Source organism: Nerophis ophidion, linkage group LG08, assembly GCF_033978795.1.
Source record: "Nerophis ophidion isolate RoL-2023_Sa linkage group LG08, RoL_Noph_v1.0, whole genome shotgun sequence".
In the NCBI taxonomy this organism is placed as follows: Eukaryota; Metazoa; Chordata; class Actinopteri; order Syngnathiformes; family Syngnathidae; genus Nerophis; species Nerophis ophidion.
The window spans coordinates 13,956,681-13,977,116 of NC_084618.1; the positions used below are offsets into that span (position 1 = coordinate 13,956,681).

At 42.7% G+C, this 20,436-nt stretch overlaps 1 long non-coding RNA gene across 1 annotated transcript; it reads right to left on the reverse strand.

Annotated features, from left to right (window-relative positions):
- Positions 1 to 9,530: 9,530 nt before the first annotated feature.
- Positions 9,531 to 10,617, reverse strand: LOC133557027 (uncharacterized). The gene is made up of 4 exons (XR_009807649.1): positions 10,516 to 10,617; positions 10,407 to 10,457; positions 10,157 to 10,327; positions 9,531 to 9,920 (listed from the first exon to the last, which is right to left on the reverse strand). It is a non-coding gene; the product is annotated as an uncharacterized LOC133557027 (long non-coding RNA).
- Between the last annotated feature and the right edge of the window lie 9,819 nt (positions 10,618 to 20,436).

Below are 20,436 nucleotides of genomic sequence, written 5' to 3' on the forward strand. Positions count from 1 at the left end.
TTTTGAGGAGAAAGACGTCCATGGAGGTGGTTGAATCGTTTCAATCGGTGTTGGGGGAAAGTCAGATTCCTCGCAAACTCCAAACCGACGCGGGAAAATAATTTTTTAACAAGAGTTTTCAAGCTCTGATGAAGAAACACAATATTGTACATTTTTCTACGGCCAGCGATCTCAAAGCTTCGGTGGTTGAAAGATTTAATCGTACTCTGAAAGGGAGAATGTGGAGATATTTTACAGCCAACAACACCAGGCGCTACCTAGACGTCTTACAAGACTTGGTAAAAAGCTACAATCACGGATATCACAGCAGTATTAAAATGAAACCGGTGGATGTGACTTTGGAAAATACCCCTCAAGTGTTTGAGAATCTCTACGGCTCATTCACAGCATTCAAACGCAAATACAAATTTGCCACGGGAGATATGGTGAGAATATCCAAAGTGAGAGGAGTGTTTGATAAAAAATATGAACAGAGTTTTACAGACGAGGTGTTTACAATAACACGACGTCTCCCTCGATCTCCCCCGGCATACAGACTGAAAGATTTTGACGGTGAAATAATAGAGGGTTCTTTTTACGAAGCCGAGTTGCAGAAAGTAAAAGAGAGCGAGGACAAGCGCTATCATGTGGAGGAAATTCTAAAACGACGTACGGTCGGTGGCAAAAAACAAGTTCTAGTGCACTGGAAAAACTGGCCCGAAAAATTCAACAGTTGGGTGGACGCTGACCTCCTTACAAATGTATAAAACAATCTGATGCCTTTGATGAGCCTCACAGTCTAAAGATCATCGAGCATTATGGATCATTCCTGCAACGAGGGTTTTTACCTCACCTTACCCTCCAACGCCAGCCTCAACGTATTTAAAGAAAACAAAAGTTCCCATTACCAGATAGATTTAAGTCAACATATAGATTTAGCAGGCTCATGGGAGGTGGCCTTAACAGAGATTTCATACCCTCGCTCATGGTATAATGTTTGTAACGGAGCATTTTATGAATGGCTAAAGAGACCTCCACCGGTGGGACCTGAAAGCAATCCTGGAATGGGGATAGTTTACCGTCAAGAATTGAGAGGGGGATGTTATGAGAACATTACACGATTCATAAATGAACTGAATGAATCTTTACAAAAAATTGACAACGATGTGAGGATAGCCTTTGACGATGTTAAAAAGCGAATCTCCTATCAATCAGGGGGTCAAACTCATTTTCGTTTTTCCCCTTCCCTGGCTTACATCATGGGAGTGAAACCTGGAAAGTGGATCAACTTTGACCGTGGGTCGGCCCCCTATCCCGCGGATATAAACGCCGGTTTCTACCATCTCTACTGTTACAGTGACGTGGTGCGACCTCAGATAGTAGGCGACGCTTATGCTCCTCTTTTGAGAATCGTGAGTGTAGAGGGATCTTACGGTGAGATTGTCACCAAGTGTTTTAACCCCGCCTACTATTTACCCGTCTCGAAAAATCACATTGAAAACATCAGGGTGGAGATTAAATCTGATCAGAACAAACACGTCGACTTCACCTTTGGAAAGACCATCGCGAAGCTCCACTTTAGACCCGTTAGAAAGTAAAACCAACAACAATGAGAATGAGTCAACCCATGCACGACCCTCTACGTTTAGTGGGTTATTACGAAAGCCAAGTGGGGGGTTCCCTCCCCGGTTTCACAGGTTCACCTGTGATGTACGGGCGTGGGATAGGCTCCGTGTTTTCCAGGTTGTTTCGTTTTGTATCACCTCTGGTGAAAAGAGGTTTTGCCCTGGTCAAACCTCATCTTAAAACAGCGGCAAAAAATATCGCTTCCGACGTATTCAGTCATGCCGTTGGAAAAATGGGTAGTGGGGTACAAGACGGATCAGGAGGAATAATGGTCCTGGCTAGACAACCCCGAAAGAGACCCCCGGGACGACGTCTCTCAACGAGTGGTAAAAAACGCCGTCATCTGGGGAGAAGAAAATCAGTCGGTAAAAGGTTTTCAAAGAGAAGGACTGTCGTTCCCTCACACGATATATTTTAAAAAAAAAAGAAAAAAGATGGCTCTTTTACATCAAAATTCGGCCGAATGCACGATGGCCGAGCTGGATTTATTTTCAGCTCCTATGACTCAGATGTCTATCGATGATAAATCCTACACAGAAGTCCTGCCGCTATCCGCCATCACTGACGGGGGTCCTATTGAATTTTTCATCCCGGGAGAAGGTGAAAAGTACTTGGATCTGAATGACACATTACTTTACCTGCGGGTTAAAATTACCCGCGCCGATGGATCAAATATCCCAAACGACGCCAATGTGGGTCTCATCAATTATCCTCTAAACACCATCTTCAGCCAATGCGACATTATGCTCGGGGAAAGACTGATTTCTCAATCCAGCGCCACACACCCATACAGGGCGATAATTGAAACGCTACTAAACTATTCTGAAGCCACACTCAGAAGTCAATTCTCAGCCGGGTTATTCCACAAAGACACCGGCGGCTCAATAGACTCTATAGAAACAGCGAACGGACCAAACAAAGGACTCAACATCAGAGCCGGTTACACGGCTGAATCTAAAGAGGTTCAGCTACTAGGACCCCTCCACGCAGACATTCTTTTCAGCGAGAGACTCCTTCTCAACTCGGTGGATCTGAGGATCAAACTCACGCGTGCCAGCGACGCCTTTTGTCTCACAGGGGCTGCGGACGGTACTTTCCGTCTGAAAGTGCTGGGTGCCTCTCTCTTCACAAAAAAGGTCACCGTTTCGCCGGCCGTACGATTGGGGCACGCCTCGGCCTTACTCAAAGGAAACGCACTCTACCCTTTGTCACGGGTCAGCGTGAAAACCTACTCTATCCCTGAAAATTCCAGAGTATGCACCCAAGAAAATTTGTTTTTGGGCACGATGCCTAAATACATTGTTTTGGGTATGGTAAATCATGAAGCTTTCACAGGAAGAAGAGATCTCTCACCCTTTAATTTCCAGCATTTTAACGCAGAATACATCACCCTCTGTCACGCGGGAAAACAAATTCCCTCCAAAGCTTTCCAACCACAATTTAACCAGGGGGCTTCGGTCAGAGAGTTTTACAACATGTTTACCGCTACAGGGAGGCATATGAAAGATTTACCTCTGTGCATCAACAGACAAGATTTTGAACGGGGTTATTCGCTGTTTGTGTTCAATCTCAATCCGGGAGAGGACAGCGACGCATTGTCTCGGGTTTCTAATGGCACTTTGAGGTTGGAAATGAGATTCAGAGTACCCTTACCCAACACGGTCACTCTTGTGGTTTACGCATGTTACGATTCTATTTTGGAAATTGATTCCAAACGACAAGTGCTGGTGGATTATTATTGACGACGGAGATGAATAACCATCAACTGGAGAAGCTTCTGCAACGAGTGTTGGGGAATGTTTTCTGTGGTGTATGGGCCTCCGACCAACTCCCCTCACTGACTCGCTCCTTTACCCCACCCTCCTACTTTATCGTCAACACCCACGAAGGACATCGACCGGGGGACACTGGTTATCGATGACTCTGGAGGAAGATGGGACCGCCACTTTTTTTGATTCTTATGGATTTTCTCCCGATTTTGATTACTACCCTCGGAGCATCTTGAACTTTTTGGAAAATCGTTCTGACCGTATATTGTACCACAACCTACAGCTTCAACACCCTTTGTCCACAGTGTGCGGTCAACACTGCGTTTATTATCTGCACCATCGATTTTGCGGACTGTCTTTTGAACAAGTTTTGTCTTTATACACAGATGATGTAGTAAAAAATGATCTTGAAGCATATACCCTGGTTAAAAAAATTCAACGTTGTACTAGCACGAATAAGAATAATAGTAGTCGTTGTGGCGTACAAGACGTCTGTTGTTTAGAAACTTTTTTGAACCGTTGAAATGAAAATGCTGTACACACTGCGTTTGATGAATAAAAAAACATTTTATTGAAACAAGTGTTTTGTCATCATTCATTCAAGGTTTAACCAATGTGGGGACAATGTCACTTTTCTACCTCTTCTTTTCCTCTCGGGGGATAGAAATGTTTCTTTTTCCACCCATTCTGATTCAAACTCTCCATCCGCTTTCAGACGTCTGTATTGATCTCGTGCTCTGGGGTTATGAATGGTCGATGTGGGGACATTTAGCTCCGTCAACGCTGTTAAAAATTTTCTCCAACCCTCAGGCGTGCGGGTCTGTGGATTTTTGGACCGTTGCATCAGGTGTTTCAGTAAATCGATCATATGAGATCCCTGCACCGGTGTACCGTTTTGAACAAACTCTCCTTTAGAGGTCCACCCCTTATCATTCTCGGATAATTTTTTCATAATGTACTCGGCGTTGTTACGGTCGCGTCGGGGGAGGATTTTCAGAACTTCGATCATCGTGACATCCTTTGACCCCCCGACAGTATTCCGAGGTTTATCCTCCGGTTTATCCATCGGTTTATCCTCTGGTTTATCCTCCGGTTTATCCTCAGAGTCATTCCATGGTTCACCCCGCAAATCCTTGTGTAAAGTCAGAGTCATCCTTTTCTCCTCCCGTTGCCCCTGCTTCAACAGGCCGAGATATCTCTGCAGCAGGGTATCGTATATTTTTATTCTTTCATGAGGATTCATTCCGGGTTCGTTTAAGACGGCTCTCATTTTAACATCTAGATCATCCTCCGCCGAGTCTCTGATGGTCGGCTCCGGGCGAGTCAGACGATTTAATTGTTGGGGGGATAGGAGAAACATTTTTTGAGCCTTTTTCATCTTCAACCTTTTCCGCTCAATCCACCGATAAGATTCCCTATAAACGGTACGACGGTGGCCAGTAAGGGTAGAAGAAAACCGCCCGACTGTTTCATCAGAGTCTGGCGTTTGCGTTTCAGTCCAGTCCTTTTATCAGCCAGCAGTCGGATGATTTTCTTTTGTTTTTTAAGCTGAGCAAATTGAGATGGTGATAAGGGCACATTACCCTTCAGAATGTTTAAAGCAATTTCACACAGCGTCTGGATAAAGTCTGGTGAGCCGTGACTCAGAATATCTCGACGTTTTTGTGGTGTGGCATGGTACAGAGCTTTTAACATGGGACCGTTCCTCTTTACACGCTTTGACATTATGTTTTTGGCACGTAGACAACGGGCCACTGGTGCGGAAGCACGCCCGACCTCACTCTGTATTGTTCTGGACAGAAAGGTGTCAGGTCGACCAATAAATAGCCATGAGCATCCAAAGTAGCATCCGCAAAACTTTCTAAGAAAAAACTTTTTTGTGCGGGGAACATTTGCTGTGCCAACACGTTAATCTGCAATCTGTCCCGCGGATTCTTAAACAGTATCATATAATTACAGTTTAAGCTAATGGTGCGTGAAAATTTTCCCTGATGAAAAACATTCTGGGTCAGCATCATAACGCTCATATTTCTATGATGTCTATACTGCGTGAAAATTTTAACCACTTCGGGGTGATTTGAGGCTTGAAAAATAACATCGTCCAAAATCACCAAATGGGTCTGATCGTCCGGAAACAAGTTTTCATCTTCAAAGGAATCAGGCAGTCCTTCAACAAATTTAATTTTTTTATTCATCTTTTTTAATTCAGCATACATGGGTTGGAAAGATGTATAAATCCACACAATGTTGTCGGGTACAGAATTCATGACGTGTTCACAATTTTCCAATACACATTTTACAAAAAAAGTCTTTCCGCAACCACTAGGTCCTACAACCAGGCATGAAAAAGGTGTATGAAATCTGGGATCAAAGTCTACTCGTTCCATTTTTTCCATTTCCTCTCTAATACCCGAAAGGTAAAGTTTTCCCGTCGGGAAAGAGACGTCTTTTGTCATACACCACTCGAAACTTTTTTTCGAAAGACGAGTTATTTAAAAGGAACCCCCTTTTATCACGAACAATTTGGTGATGAGGGGTGTAGATCGCACCTGTTTTGTCTTCCTCCAGATAGCTCTCCACCAAATCTTTAACGCTTTCAAAGTTGACCCTCTCACAACACTCGCGGGTTTGAGTGATTCCTTTGGCACGCAGCACAGTTTTTTTACCCTGCAGGGTTTGGTAGGCATAACTCTTTGGACCGGCAGAGACGAATTCGTGAATGCTGTCTCCTCCCAACTCATCCGTCAAATCGCCTAGATAGGACCCCGTCTCCAGAGAAACTTCCCCCTCGTTTACCGTGTAGATTAAACTATCGGTGTCTGTGTAAAGAACTCTCTCTTGCAACACCTCTAGGTAACCGTACATTTTCAAACGTGCGTTAGCGGTGGTAAAAGCAGCGACAAATACATTATTTGTGTTACCGGGAAGCACCACGCTGTTTTTACTGTATTGCCATTGCACCATAGCAATTTGCTCGTTGAGAAAGGAAAAATATTCAACCTGATATTTTCCTGAAAATACAAAGTCGAAAAATACTTCACTTTTTCTCACCAAGGTGGTCTGAGTTCTATTGCACCTCTCCGCAAACTTTCCCCAAAGGCTGTTTAAACAGAGTTTTGACATTTGTCTCTTGGCAGGGTTGGGTTCGATTTTTTCAGCATCCAGCTGTATTCCCTGATTTTCACGATATTCACGAATGTACTTTTCCCTGCTTTCTGCATCGACGGCTTCTTTGGGATACCCTGAAGCTTCTTGCTTACCCTTTAGGAAAGTTTGAACATAACCCGTAAAAACGGTTTCGCTCCGTTCTTCAAAGTGCCACACCTCCGTAATCTTACCGACTCTGTATCCCAACTGTAAAGCTTTGTTGAATTCGAGCGTGACCCAGACTCCCGTCAATGCCCTTCCTTCCTCATCATGTTCGCAGGGTTCCTGCTGGTTATTGTTTTCTGCGCATGTGCGGCAAAGTGTAAACACTAGTTTACCCTTGACCGTTCTGTAGGGTAGCACAGGGAAATAGAGACCTCGAGGAGGGTGAACAACGGCTCTGACCAGACCGAAATAGTTTCCAACATCGTCAAAATCCGTGTGGATGATGACAGGATGACCCAGGGGGTAAGGAAATGCGCTGTTGACGTACGGGTAGAGAGAGGTGACATCCTCATACAATACACGCTGGTTCTCACCCGCCGTGTGCCTCAAGCAAAAGGCGCTTGTCCTACCTCCATAAAGAGCGTCTCGAGGCATGAGAGGTGCGGGGTAATTGCGTGTTTTGAGAAAGTCTATTACCCTAGGGTTTGATTTTTTCATTTCATTCCACTCGTGCTCTCTGATGACGATGATGTTGACCTTGTGGTCACGCTTTAACGCTTTCATTTTTTTCTCGGTAGCCTTGTGCAACTCCTCGAACGGTGTGTTTGTCAAAGGGCATACAGCACCGGGTTCGAAACACGTCGGGCATCCGTGATAAAAACACCCCTGAAATTCCCAGACGAATGGTTTGCCACCGATTATAGCAAACCCATCCACAAAGTATGCCCCCATCTGTTTTTCGCCTTTGTTTAAAGCATGCTGAATGAAAATACCACGACGATGCGACTCCCATTCTAACCATTGGATGCTGGTGTGTGAGTATTTTTTACACAACCCTCGGTAGTTATCCGGGGAAGGTATGGCTAGAGAACGCGGCTCGAGGAAATTAGTCACAAACACCTTCATGCAGGCCGAGGCTATGGTGATACGGGAGAAGGGGTCAACACCCGTCTCGCTCGTAAACTCGGCTCTAAATTTGATGCAACCCTCACGAAGAACATTGACGTCGTTTTTACAGTAGTGTACCGCTTGTTTTTGAAAATCAAAGACCTCGCTTTTCTCATTTTGATACCACGTCTCAAACTTGGTGCGTTCAACAGGTGTCATGCGTTCTACACCGTAATTGCTGATTGCGGGGTATTTTCCGACATAATTTAAATGTTCCTCCGAACTAAATTTGTGAGGAAAATACCCCTTGGACCAGCAATCACCGAGTCCTAACGCTTTTGGCATAGCGCTAAGCGGCATGGTAAGGAAGGAAAGCGAGTCAATGTATTTTTGCAAAAAATCAGGGTCTTTAAAACAGAGAACTTTACTCCCCTGCATGATAATTAAGGGTGCTATACCCAGCTGTACCATGCCTCTCAGAATCAAGTAACCGTCAAATCCTCTCGAATTGTGGGCTATAAATGTAGATTTAAGATAACGAGGTTTCCTGAAATGATTGAGGAAAACTGTAACACAATCCAGTCCAAAAGCACACCACTCTTCTCCTTGCAGCGTCTTGGTACAGACTAGAAAGGGAATGTGAGTGTGATTGTCATCGACAAACGTCTCAAAATCATAGAATATGATATTATCATTGTGGTTTACTTCACGTGGTTGGGGTTGTATATAGCAAAGATGTCGTGTTTCAGGTGTCTCTGAGTCACTGCGAGGTAGCTCTTCTTTACATATTTGACATTTTAACTTAGGGCACGTGTGTTTAGCGATACCTGTAGCCACAGGTACATCGTAAAATAGGTTGCATTTAAGGCATTTCTTTCGCCGATCGCAGTTGCTGACGAGTTTTTCCATAACCCGGTGTTTTACCCTGTGTCTGAGGAGACATGCAGGAGAACGACACCACATGTTGCAATCCCTGCAAAGCACAGTTTTCCCCTCTATTTTTACACACCCGTTTTGTGTACAGACCAAGCAATAGCCGTCGCATTTGTGTCTGCCGGGTTTGTTGTACCCTTGGTAACAGTAGTGACAAACGTACGGTTTTGACAAAAAACCTTTAATGTTAATGATACCGCTGTAATGATTCTGAGATAAATACAGATACAACGGATTTTCTGATTTGGGGTAATCCGTCTCGAACCGTGAGAGGGGTCGTTGGCCCTCTTCTCTGTACAGTATGACAATTTTACGACGTACCACTTTTTCAAATTCACGAATATGACTGAAAGTGACGGAATTCTGTTCGTCTAAGCCCGCTTTTCTCTGTATTTTTTCAGCCTCCGCCACAGCCTGGTTATCTGTAAATTCAGGATGTAACAGACTTGCTAGGCTAATGGCAAAACATAGTTGATTATTCGAGTTTAATGGATTGTAAAGATAACGAGCTTTTTTTCTGCGGATTTCATGTTCCAAAAGGGTTTCGATTTTTCTTCTTACACCACCTCGAGGGTTATGTATCACCTGGACCATCACCTGTATTTCTTCATCGTTCAATATTTCAACGTTTGATTGTACCAACAGATCTAACACGTCTTGAAAAGCATTCATCACAGCCCCGGCATCGTTTCGAAATGTAAATGAAGTGTGTTGATTTGCACTTTCACCGGATAACTCCAATTGAATGATATCGTCGGGTCTAGCTTCCTTAGTTACCATCTGTGTCAGCTTTTTAAGGCTCCCCAAGACTCCGCGGTAAAATGTGGCGTAATCTGTTACATCGTTGTTTTGAGGAAAAGTTAAAACGCTGGATAGTTGTATATTGTTGAATGTTTCCCTCCTCAAGACATTTACCCCATCACCCCTCTGGGTCTCATTTGAAATTGATTGGTCAGCCGTTGACGGTTGGTTCTGCATGACCCCCACCACCTCCGAAAAATCCAAACATTCCCCTGAGGGTGTCGCCCCTCCCAACACCTCGTGATGCTGTGTAGAGGCTTGTGTGTTTGTGTTTGAATTTAACACATTAATATCATCTTGCAAAGACGGATCATCGTTTGGTTCCCATTCTATCTGGTTGTTTGGATCTAAATGATGATTACAAACGTCTTCATCTTCTACAATAACTACATCTAATTCAGATGGAACTACACCCATTATATTTCTCTAAAGAAAAAAAAGAAAAAATAATTCGAATGGAACAGATATAACAAACCAGTATGTATCAAATCATGTCTGCCATCTTCATGAGAGTGCGAGCCAGTATACGATAGTACTGTTTCAGCCTTCTTCTGTTTCTATCATGTTTGTCGAGCTGGCGGGCGCATCTACGCTTCCTCCTGCGTTTGTTGCCTGTGGAAAAAAAAAAAAAAAAAAAAAAATTAATATATACCGGCTTTAACCACATGTGGCGCTGTCATCTCCACTCATGCAAGCATAGCCGGAAATAAACCCACCCCCTCCGGAATCAGTCCCCGCCCATTCCCCTTAGGCGCGAAATTCATTTGAGCGAAAGACATTGGAATGAGAGGAGCTCTTTAAAGCTCCTGAGAATCTTAAAAAGCTTGCAGAAAACGAGAAAAACTTACAGCGGGTGCCTGTTGGACATTCACCGTCGTTTTCGATGATTTCCCCACGGAGCAAGGATTCGATGTCTGGAGTCTTTGGCGCAATCAAGCCTTCTCCTCTGCCTGGAATGGCCGTTGATGGACCCTCCAGCGTTAAGGGAGACCAGTGAGCAAGAGATGTAAACGGAAAATCTGTAAGTAAATATATGTATATATGTATCGTATACCGCATGTTTTTTTTTCTTGTAAAAATGAGAATTATTTGACTCACCAGACTGCGATTGGGTTAAAGGGATCGCGTTGGTCTCTTCCGGCGAATCCTCTATAAAACAAAATAATGAATACACACAATATTAAATAATTCGAAGGTTTAAACACACCTCGATAATCATCTTCCAACTTTGTAAGATCGATCAAACAAAGTTCTTCGTCTTTCACTTCGTCGTCATCGGCTGTTAAAAAAAAAAGGTATTACATCGTCGTACACGTGCAATGCTTTTAACGTTTAAATGCTTAAACGGAGTTAAACCATTGTCTAATAACGTGGTAAAAACGGAGGTAATGAAATGAATACAGTAAAAAAAAAAAAATCCGTACTTACACAAAAGGATTGGAGACTCTGTTAGGAGATCCCTTGGTGGTGGGTGAATTTCAACTCGATGTTCGACTGTTTTTAGTTCGAATAAACACTTATTATAGTAACATTAAACAGACGTGTTACAAGGAATGAAAAAAAAAAAAAAAAAAAAAGAAATTACCTTTCATTCTGCAAATCGCGGTTACACTGTGTTCTGCTCTAGTTTCTCCATCTGTTTAAATATGTTTTCGTGAGGTATGGAAGTTGTTTCAGACGATCGTAAACATTTAAACTGTCAAATGGCTGGCCAGTTGCTATTCATACGACATTCTCAAGCTTCCATAAAAACTGAACCCTCCTTTGTACCCCAAACTGACCTGTTGATTCAAACGGTCATAAACATTTAAACTGTCAGATGGGAAGTCAGTAAAAACTGAACCCTCCTTTGTCCCCCAAACTGACCTGTTGTTTCAAACGACCGTAAAGACCAGTTGCTACGTGACACTGTGTTCTGCGATAGTTTTTTCCATCTGTTTAAATATGTTTTCGTGAGGTATGGAAGTTGTTTCAGACGATCGTAAACATTTAAACTGTCAGATGGGTGGTCACATGCTGCTCAGATGACATTGCTTTCTTAAAAAACTGAACCCTCCTTTGTTCCCTCGTCAGGTCTTAACGATGTGTGCGTACGAATGTGTGTGTGTGTGTGTGTGTGTGTGTGTGTGTGTGCGTGTGTGCGTGTGTGCGTGCGTGTGTGCGTGTGTGTGTGTGTGTGTGTGTGTGTGCGTGTGTGTGCGTGTGTGTGTGTGTGTGTGTGCGTGTCCACCAAAAACTTCCCAATCCACGGTAGATAACGATGAAAATATCGAGAAAGGGCTTCCGTCTCTTCTTTCTTTTAGCTGAAATAAGCAGATATCACCCATTTCGTATCTGAATACAAATCCAAAAGATCCCTCCATCCCTAACCCTTCCAAGTCCCATTTCTCACGCAAAGACTCGGTCGGCGGCATCTGAATACGATTTAGAAACACTCGACTTTTTTGCGGAGCGTCAATGTAAGTTTTATTATTTTTATAAATCGACACAGGCGTTTCACTAATCATGACCGAATCGAACAAAGTCTTTACGCTAACGTATAAAGCTCCAAATAATGACTAAGCCTTACACCGCCCTTTTGTACCCCTCCTCTGCGTGTGTGTGTGTGTGTGTGTGTGTGTGTGTGTGTGCGTGTGTGCGTGTGTGTGCGTGTGGGTGCGTGTCCACCAAAAACTTCCCAATCCACGGTAGATAACGATGAAAATATCGAGAAAGGGCTTCCGTCTCTTCTTTCTTTTAGCTGAAATAAGCAGATATCCCCCATTTCGTATCTGAATACAAATCCAAAAGATCCCTCCATCCCGTACGCTTCCAAGTCCCATTTCTCACGCAAAGACTCGGTCGGCGGCATCTGAATACGATTTAGAAACACTCGACTTTTTTGCGGAGCGTCAATGTAAGTTTTATTATTTTTATAAATCGACACAGGCGTTTCACTAATCATGACCGAATCGAACAAAGTCTTTACGCTAACGTATAAAGCTCCAAATAATGACTAAGCCTTACACCGCCCTTTTGTACCCCTCCTCTACGTGTGTGTGTGTGTGTGTGTGTGTGCGTGTGTGCGTGTGTGTGCGTGTGTGTGTGTGTGTGTGTGTGCGTGTCCACATCTCCACACGTAACATTCCCAGCCATCAATACATCGAAATCTGGAAGTTGTTTCAAACGATCGTAAACATTTAAACTATCAAATATATGGTCACATGCTGCTCAGATGACATTGCTTTCTTAAAAAACTGAACCCTCCTTTGTTCCCTCGTCAGGTCTTAACTCCACCCTCTTCCTGGTTTAACCACTCCCACCGCAGGTCTTAACTCTGCCCTCTTTCTGTTTAAAACTCCACCCTCTTCCTGGTTTAACCACTCCCACCGCAGGTCTTAACTCCACCCTCTTCCGGGTAAGCCACACCCACTTGATCTTGACATTTGAACCTGACCTTTGACTTTGACCTTTGACTTTGACCTTTAACCTTGACCCCTCATAAATCATTTACCTTTGAACTTGACCCCTCATAAATCATTGACCTTTGACCTTGAGGGGTCATAAATCATTGATTTATGAGGGGTCATAAATCACTTTTTGACTAAAGGTGTCCCCTTAAATTCTCTTACAACTTCAGATTGTCTATTAATATTCTCATTCATCCAGGGCATTGTCATCTCAGGGCCTTCAAATCGATCGCAGCTGGACTGTTTGGTTTGTCTTGGAAGACCTTTCGCCTCTCATCCAAGTAGACGTCATCAGTTCATGCTCAGAGACTAGATCTGACTAATCTTAGTCCAAGACTAGATGTGACCAATCTAAGTATAAGACTAGATGTGACCAATCAAAGTCTAAGACTAGATCCGACCAATATAAGTCCAAGACTAGTTCAGACCAATATAAATCCAAGACTAGATCAGACCAATCTAATTCTAAGAGTAGATCTGACCAATCTCAGGCTGGGACTAGACTTGACCAATCCAAGTCCAAGACCAGATCAGACCAATAGAAGTCTCTGAGCATGAAAGGTCTTCTATGACAAACCAAACAGTCCAGGTGTGATGTTACGACTACAGATTGTTTTTTACGTTCTGAAAATGTTTGAATCCTAAATAATCCTCTTGGCAAATCCTCTTGGCAAAAATAAAACAAAACCAAAGACTGAACAAAGGTCGGTGAAAAAACTTGGTGCGGTTTCAAGAACACAATAGACTTAGACTTTGTCTCAGTGTTTGTCTCAGCCATTAAACCATAAATCATGGTCTAGCCCGGATTGAACAAATACCAAATAAAAAATGAATAAATACAAATTCATCTAGTTATCAAATACCTAATTTTTCATATCCAAATATTCAAACCCTGAGATAAAACCTGTTCCACAGGGTGGACTTACACTCTGCGTTCACTTTCTTGGGCGATGAGGATGCCAAAAAAACATGTGTTGCCAGCAGACGTCGGCAGGTTTTAGGTTTAATTTGAGTCCAGGAGGAGGAGCCGCAGCCCCTTTGCACCTCTGGTTTGGCCCAGATATAAACCGTTTGCTTGCCTATTGCGACCTCCAGTGGACACGTTTAGAACACCAGATTCTGCCATTGAAAACTCCAGCTCATTTTTATACTTTACAACACTCAGCTCGCAGGCCGGGGTCCGGATTAAACCAGTTGGACACCCGTGCGCTACACCAAAGATGGCCCCAATTTCATGAAACAGGAACAAAAATACCCTCTTTGTTCGATAAACCGAGCTCAAAATCCCAAATTCCTACCGGGCCGCAGATCAAACGTTGGGAATGTCTCGGATTTCCAGAACTGTCTCCCAAATCTTCCGGTCGGAAGTTTCGGTTGGCAACAAAGAGTCTTGATTGAATGAGGTTGTTGAATGAAGGAGCTTCAAACAAGTCAATCTCAACAAGTTTTAGGAGTCTGCCCATTGAACTTTGAAATCCTAAAGCTGAACCGCTTCTCTGATGAAGCCTATGTGCCAATTGTTAATCGGAGAAACTGGATGCAGTTCACTTTCCACAACCGGAGGTTCAGGGCTTGCCCGATACGAAGAAATCCTGAAAGTTCATGTTTACCAAATATTGTGACAAGTCAGTCCAGATCAGGCAGTTTGATCGCAGACCTGTGGCCTACTGTAGAATTAACAGAATAGGACTAAATGTGACCAATCTAAATCTAAGACTAGATGTGACAAATTTTAAGTCTGGAACAAGATCTGACCAATCTAAGTGTAAGACTAGATCTGATCAATCTAAGTCTAAGACTAAATGTGACCAATCCAAGTTTAAGACTAGATGTAACCAATCTAAGTGTAAGACTTGATGTCACCAATCTAAGTTTAAGACTAGATGTCACCAATCTAAGTCTAAGACAAAATCTATAAAATCTAAGTGTAAAACTAGATCTGACCAATCTAAGTCTAAGACTGGATGTCACCAATCCAAGTTTAAGACTAAATGTGACCAATATAAGTCAAAGACTAGATCTGACCAATCTAAGTCTAAGACTGGATGTGACCAATCCAAGTTTAAGACTAGAAGTGACCAATCTAAGTCAAACACTAGATCTGACCAATCTAAGTCTAAGACTAGATGTGACGAATCTAACTCTAAGACTAGATGTGACGAATCTAAGTGTTGGACTAGATCTGACCAATCTAAGTCAAAGACTTGATGTGGCCAATCCCAGTTTAAGACTAGATGTGACCAATCTAAGTCTAAGACTAGATGTGACCAATCCAAGTTTAAGACTAGATGTGACCAATCCAAGTTTAAGACTAGATCTGACCAATCTAAGTGTAGGACTAGATCTGACCAATCTAAATATAAGACTAGATGTGACCAATCCAAGTTTAAGACTAGATGTGACCAATCTAAGTCCAAGACTAGATGTAACCAATCTAAGTCAAAGACTAGATCTGACCAATCTAAGTCTAAGACTAGATGTGACGAATCTAAGTGTTGGACTAGATCTGACCAATCTAAATATAAGACTAGATGTGACCAATCCAAGTTTAAAACTAGATGTGACCAATCTAAGTGTAAGACTAGATCTGACCAATCTAAATATAAGACTAGATGTGACCAATCCACGTTTAAGACTAGATGTGACCAATCTAAGTCTAAGACTAGATGTGACCAATCTAAGTCCAAGACTAGATGTAACCAATCTAAGTCAAAGACTAGATCTGACCAATCTAAGTCTAAGACTAGATGTGACGAATCTAAGTGTTGGACTAGATCTGACCAATCTAAGTCAAAGACTTGATGTGGCCAATTCAAGTTTAAGACTAGATGTGACCAATATAAGTCTAAGACTATATGTGACCAATCCAAGTTTAAGACTAGATGTGACCAATCTAAGTCCAAGACTAGATGTGACCAATCTAAGTCTAAGACTAAATGTGACCAATCCAAGTTTAAGACTAGATGTGACCAATCTAAGTGTATGACTAGATCTGACCGATCTAAATATAAGACTAGATGTGACCAATCCAAGTTTAAGACTAGATGTGACCAATCTAAGTCTAAGACTAGATATGACCAATCCAAGTTTAAGACTAGATGTGACCAATCTAAGTCCAAGACTAGATGTAACCAATCTAAGTGTAAGACTCGATGTAACCAATCTAAGTCTAAGACTAGATGTGACCAATCTAAGTCTAAGACTAGATGTGACCAATCTAAGTCTAAGATTTGATCTGACCAATCCAAGTTTAAGACTAGATGTAACCAATCTAAGTCCAAGATTAGATGTAACCAACCTAAGTGTAAGACTAGATCTGACCAATCTAAGTCTGAGACTACATGTGACCGAACCAAGTTTCAGACTAGAAGTGACCAATCTAAGTCTAAGACTAGATCTGACCAATCTAAGTCTAAGACTAAATCTTACCAATCTAAATCTAAGACTTGATGTGACCAATCCAAGTTTAAGACTAGATGTGACCAATCTAAGTCCAAGACTAGATGTAACCAATCTAAGTGTAAGACTCGATGTGACCAATCTAATACTAAGACTAGATGTGACCAATCTAAGTCTTAGACAAGATCTAAACAATCTTAAGTGTAAGACTAGATCTGACCAATCTAAGTCTTAGACAAGATCTAAACAATCTTAAGTCTAAGACTTGATATGACTAATCCAAGTTTAAGACTAGATGTGACCAATCCAAGTTCAAGACTAGATGTGACCAATCTAAGTCTAAGACTAGGTGTGACCAATCTAAGTCTAAGACTAGATGTGACCAATCCAAGTTTAAGACTAGATGTGACCAATCTAAGTTCTAAGACTAGATCTGACCAATCTCAGTCCAAGACTAAATGTGACCCATCTAAGTCTAAGAGTAGATGTAACCAATCTAAGTCAAAGACTAGATCTGACCAATCTAAGTCTAAGAGTAGATGTAACCAATCTAAGTCAAAGACTAGATCGGACCAATCTAAGTTTAGACTTGATGTGACCAATCTAAGTCTAAGACTAGATGTGACGAATCTAAGTGTAGGACTAGATCTGACCAATCTAAGTATAAGACTAGATGTAACCAATCTAAGTGTAAAACTCGTGTGTGACCAATCTAAGTCTAAGACTAGATGAGACCAATCTAAGTCTAAAACTAGATGTGACCAATCTAAGTGTAAGACTAGGTCTGACCAATTTAAGTCTAAGACCTAATGTGACCAATCCAAGTTTTAAGACTAGATGTAACCAATCTAAGTGTAAGACTCGATGTGACCAATCTAAGTCTAAGACTAGATGTGAACAATTTAAGTCTAAGACAAAATCTAAAAAATCTAAGTGTAAGACTAGATGTGACCAATCTAAGTCTAAGACTGGATGTGACCAATCCAAGTTTAAGACTAAATGTGACCAATATAAGTCTAAGACTAGATCTGACCAATCTAAGTCCAAGGCTAGATGTAACCAATCTAAGTCAAAGACTAGATCTGACCAATTTAAGTCTAAGACTAGATGTGACCAATCCAAGTTTAAGACTAGAAGTGACCAATCTAAGTCAAAGACTAGATCTGACCAATCTAAGTCTAAGACTAGATGTGACGAATCTAACTCTAAGACTCGATGTGACCAATCTAAGTCTAAGACTAGATGTGACCAATCCAAGTTTAAGACTAGATGTGACCAATCTAAGTCCAAGCCTAGACCTGACCAATCTAAGTCCAAGACTAAATCTGACGAATCTAAGTCCAAGACTAGATCTGACGAATCTAAGTCCAAGACTAAATGTGACGAATCTAAGTCCAACACTAAATGTGACCAATCTAAGTCCAAGACTACATGTGACCAATCCAAGTTTAAGACTAGATGTGACCAATCTAAGTCTAAGACTGGATGTGACCAATCTAAGTGTAAGACTAGATCTGACCAATCTAAGTCTAAGACTTGATGTGACCAATCCAAGTTTTAAAACTAGATGTGACCAATCTAAGTCCAAGACTAGATGTAACAAATCTAAGTGTAACACTAGATCTGCCCAATCTAAGTCTAAGACTAGATGTAACCAATCTAATTGTAAGACTCGATGTGACCAATCTAAGTCTAAGACTAGCTGTGACCAGTCTAAGTCTAAGACTAGATCTGACCAACCTAAGTCTAAGACTTGATGTGACCAATCCAAGTTTAAGACTTGATGTGACCAATCTAAGTCCAAGACTAGATGTAACCAATCTAAGTCTAAGACTTGATATGACCAATCCAAGTTTAAGACTAAATGTGACCAATCTAAGTCTTAGACTAGATGTAACCAATCTTAGTGTAAGACTAGATGTGACCAATCTAAGTCTAAGACTAGATGTGACCAATCTAAGTCTAAGACTAGACCTGACCAATCTAAGTCCAAGACTAGATGTGACCCATCTAAGTCTAAGAGTAGATGTAACCAATCTAGGTCAAAGACTAGATCTGACCAATCTAAGTTTAGACTTGATGTGACCAATCTAAGTCTAAGACTAGATGTGACGAATCTAAGTGTAGGACTACATCTGACCAATCTAAGTATAAGACTAGATGTGACCGATCCAAGTTTAAGACTAGAAGTGACCAATCTAAGTCTAAGACTAGATGTGACCAATCCAAGTTTAAGACTAGATGTAACCAATCTAAGTCTAAGACTAGATCTGACGAATCTAGGTCCAAGACTTAAATGTGACCAATCTAAGTCTAAGATTAGATCTGACCAATCTAAGTTAAAGACTAGATGTGACCAATCTAAGTCTAAGACTAGATGTGACCAATCCAAGTTTAAGACTAGATCTGACCAATCTAAGTATAAGACTTGATGTGACCATTCCAAGTTTAAGACCAGATGTGACCAATCTAAGTCTAAGACTAGATGTGACCAATCTAAGTCTTAGTCAAGATCTAAAAAATCTTAAGTGTAAGACTAGATCTGACCAATCTAAGTCTAAGACTTGAAAAGACCAATCCAAGTTTAAGACTAGATGTGACCAATCTAAGTCTTAGACTAGATGTAACCAATCTAAGTGTAAGACTCGATGTGACCAATCCAAGTTTAAGACTAGATGTGAACAATCCAAGTTTAAGACTAGATGTGACCAATCTAAGTCTAAGACTAGATCTGACGAATCTAAGTCCAAGACTAAATGTGACCAATCTAAGTCTAAGACTAGATGTAACCAATCCAAGTTTAAGACTAGATGTGACCAATCTAAGTCCAAGACTAGATGTAACCAATCTAAGTGTAAGACTCGATGTGACCAATCTAAGACTAAGACTAGTTCTGACCAATCTAATTCTAAAACTAAATGTGACCAATCTAAGTCTAAGACTCGATGTGACCAAGTCAGTCCAGAATCAGGCAGTTGGATCACGGACCTGTGGCTTACAGTAGAATTTGCAGAACAGGACTAGAGTACGCTGAGGTCAGACGACCAGTAAGCCCATTCCTGCCCTGTGTTTCACCGGCCGAGGGTTCTTATGGGCTCAGGAGGGATCAGCAGCTCAAAGTCCGGCATGTTCTCAAGCTTCAACCAGACGCCACGCACAAAACAAAGACGGAGTTGTTAGAAAAAAAAAACATTTTATTTCATGTTGTCGCTCAAAAGACCAACAGAACTCTTGGACTCCAGCTGGAAGCCGACAAGGGCGTTGGCTCTTTTCTGCCTCCACAGCATCCGTCCATACAAACACACTCGGTCTCACGTCTCCCGCGTTGAAGCCGAAAGACCGCAGCTCGGTGGCACCGGCGGCCCCCTCCTCAACAGGCTCCGGACTGCAGCACGGGCTGGAACTGTCCGGCCATGCAGATTTCCTCCTGCTTCTGACGCACGACGCGCTGGATGGCCGGGGGTAAACCGCGGGGGTTCCTGGAGAAGACCAGGCTGTAGCCGTCCTCGCAGCTGCCGTCCTCCTTGACTTTGCGGCAGGCGTAGGTGATGGCGTATTTGTCGTAGTCCGTGTCGATCACCCAGTAGTTGTCGCCTGGCGGTGGCTTACAGTAGAATTCGCAGAACAGGACTAGAGTACGCTGAGGTCAGACGACCAGTAAGCCCATTCCTGCCCTGTGTTTCACCGGCCGAGGGTTCTTATGGGCTCAGGAGGGATCAGCAGCTCAAAGTCCGGCATGTTCTCAAACTTCAACCAGACGCCACGCGCAAAACAAAGAAGGAGTTGTTAGAAAAAAAAAACATTTTATTTCATGTTGTCGCTCAAAAGACCAACAGAACTCTTGGACTCCAGCCGGAAGCCGACAAGGGCGTCGGCTCTTTTCTGCCTCCACAGCATCCGTCCATACGAACAAACTCGGTCTCACGTCTCCCGCGTCGAAGCCGAAAGACCGCAGCTCGGTGGCACCGGCGGCCCCCTCCTCAACAGGCTCCGGACTGCAGCACGGGCTGGAACTGTCCGGCCATGCAGATTTCCTCCTGCTTCTGACGCACGACGCGCTGGATGGCCGGGGGTAAACCGCGGGGGTTCCTGGAGAAGACCAGGCTGTAGCCGTCCTCACAGCTGCCGTCCTCCTTGACTGTGCGGCAGGCGTAGGTGATGGCGTAGTTGTCGTAGTCTGTGTCGATCACCCAGTAGTTGTCGCCTGGCGGTGGCTTACAGTAGAATTCGCAGAACAGGACTAGAGTACGCTGAGGTCAGACGACCAGTAAGCCCATTCC